We start from the raw sequence: 3,097 nt of genomic DNA on the forward strand, positions 1-3,097 counted from the left end.
CCGCTAGAAAAGTGGCGGGTAGGGAGGCAGGATGCCATTGGTGCCCTTCTCTGGGACCAGGACTGCTGAACCAACCTTTGGGGACTGCAGAGACTGCAGCAGCGTTTCTCTGTGGCTGAACCCAGTGGTTCCTTCCTGCCTCAAGCTTGCCATCATCCTACTATGAAGAAAAAGAGAATCTAGGAAGTGACTAATTTAGGAACCCCATTAGCCTATGTGATACATTTTGTACTTATTAATCCACTTACATGTTGTTCTACTGAAAACCCCTTAAGGTCATTTAGGACATAGAGTAGATTCCTTGACAAATTTTCAAAAGGGCAGCTTTTGTCCAAACAGACACAGTGCTGGAGCGAGAGTCAGGCAGACTTATCTCCCTGGGTCCAGACAATAACCACTTGTGTTTCACCCTGTTTGCCTCAGTTTCCTCACCTGTAAAATGAGCTAGAGAAGGAAATGACCAACCACTTCAGTGTCTTTGCCAAGAAAACCCCCAATGGGGTCACAAAAAGTCAGGCACAATCAACTATTTAACAGAGGATTGAGACCAGCATTTCATAGCTCATCTTTTTTTTTTAATATATGAAAAAGAGCCAAGATTTTTTCCATGATGTTATCTTTCCCTTTTTCCAATACCTTGTAAATTGATCTTTTCTAACCCTCAGAGGGATATGGATTTCCTCTCTATACGCATGATCTAATCCAGTAATTTTTCCTGTCTTTGTTCTCTCTGATGCTATTTTACCCCCTCTAGAGGTATATCCAAATCGATGATATTAGAATTCAAATATGAAGACTCAGTTACCCTTAATGAAAAGAGTTACTTAAAAAAAAAAAAAAAAACTCTGCAGATCTTTTCTGCTTGTTTGCTGTCCCCTTTCTGTTCCTATCCTTATGTGCCTTCAGGATAACTTGACTCACTTGGATTCCCCAATTTCAACCGATTTTACCCACCCCTGCTTCTCTCTTATAATTAGAATTTATTATTATAATGATTATTTTAAAATTGTATAGTTATGTATTTATTATATTATATATTATGTAATAAAAATATAACAAATACCATAACTGCTTTATTGCCCACAAGATTTTGTGAACAAGCATTAATTAGAAACCAACATTACCTCAGGTGCCATCTTGCTCCGCTTAACAAGTCAATCTGATTTTTGACCATGAAGGTACTTTTTTAGGTTCTTGCTATGGTCATTGATTATATGGTAATTAATTCATTTCAGTTGAATTTCTGGATGAAATGACTACAATCTGTCCCATGGCCCTTCTTCTGCCTGTTACCCATTTTTTTGTTTTCAGTAGAAAGTTTGAATGGGTCAGGATCGATTTGTTTCAATTGCCTGGCAAACCTTTTTTTTTCTCATTTTTTACTCTTTCTTTTAGCCTTATACTAATTTTATAAGTTGGTGGTCTTGACCACAGTGTGTTCAGGAATTGACTCCCACGTTGGTGATGAGTCATTTCCCGCTTATTAAAATAGAATGTTCTCGATGCTGGTTCATGTCTTGTGGAGACCCTAAGCTTTTTTTTTTTAGTTCTTTTTTTTTTTCTGATTATACATGTATAGTGACTTTTTAAATACACATTTCTTTATGAATCATGTTGAGAGAGAAAAATCAGAACAAAAGGAAAAAACTACAGAAAAGGGAAAAAAAACAGAAAAAAGAAATGAATCTAGCATGAAGTGATTTATATTCAGTCTCTTTAATTCTTTTTCTGGATGCAGATGGCATTTTCTACCCAAAATGTATGGGGAGTGCCTTAGGCCAAAACTTTTCGTGAAAATAAATGCTCATTTACAGTCTCTCTAGGTGAGGTTTCTTCCTCCATACTCTGCTCATCTATGGCTTATCTTACACCTCATCCTTCTGGGATATTTCTCACCATCCTCCTCTATTTCCACCTTTATGCCGCGGTCATAGAGTATCAGACTATTTGCTGCCTTGCTTTGCAGGGCTACAGAGTTCTTTTTCTTTGTTTTAAGGCCAGTGGGGCCATATGGCTGAGGTTGGATTTGAACTCAGATCTTCCTGATTCCAGAGCCTGTGCTCTATCCACTGGGCCACCTAACTGCCCACTGGCTCTAGTTCTTCAGGGAATTTCTCTACTTCCTCATTCTCTGCAATTATTTTCATGCCAATCTAGATACAAATGCTTGTCCAGAGCTCTTCCTTATGAGAGGATCATGTTCTGCTGCCCTTGGATGCAGGATTAACCCCCCTTCCCCCTCTTTCTAAGGCCTCTGTCCTGAGAGCCTAGGAGGCTTCCTTCCCCTAAACTCCAGCTCCTCCTTTCTTCTAGATGGGTTTAGTGAGAATAGCCCCTGGGGAGCAGTTGCTGTGTTTCCAGGTCACTTAACCTGGATGTGCCTCTGTTTCCTCACACATTAAGTGAGACCACGCCACTCTGCAGCCTCCACAGGAAGGCTCCTGCCCGGCCCGAAGCTTGTGATGCTGTGATGTTTTGAGCCCCATGGGCAGCCCCCAACCTCTGGTTGAAGAGTTTCCATTTAGCACGCTGACACCCAAGTTTGGAAACTCTGATTTCCCAGCCTCCTCTGGAGGCTTTTCTGATCACTGCACAAGGGCAGAGGGGACCAAGGCCATCTGTATTTTTCCCTCTTCTACCAGTTGTCATGGCCAAGGGGCTCCCGGAGACCTCTTCCCGGTAAGACAGAGCCTGGCCAAGCTTGCACCCATCTGGCGGGGCCTCAGAGAATCCAGGCCCACCCCCATGCTGCACTTAGGACCCTTTGCCAATTCAGAACATGGGCCAGAAAAAGCTGCAAGGTCAGGCTTGCCCCCCACTCAGGGCCCGTGTCTAGGTGGAAGGGCCCTGAACCTTCTCCCCAAACCCCTGCCCACACCTAAGTCCCACCCTGATGGCCCTGTCCAGACACACACACCAAGCACACTACACACATATGCCATGCACATGCACATGCTACACACATACATGCTACATACAATCACGCTTGTGAGTGCCGGGGCACACCCCACACCCATAGCCAGGCACCGGGGCCGAGCTTGTCCTGGAGCCCCAAACATTCCTCCGACGGGCCCCCAGCGTCCGATCGGACAGTCCG

This window comes from Sarcophilus harrisii, chromosome 6 (assembly GCF_902635505.1).
Source record: "Sarcophilus harrisii chromosome 6, mSarHar1.11, whole genome shotgun sequence".
Lineage (NCBI taxonomy): Eukaryota > Metazoa > Chordata > Mammalia > Dasyuromorphia > Dasyuridae > Sarcophilus > Sarcophilus harrisii.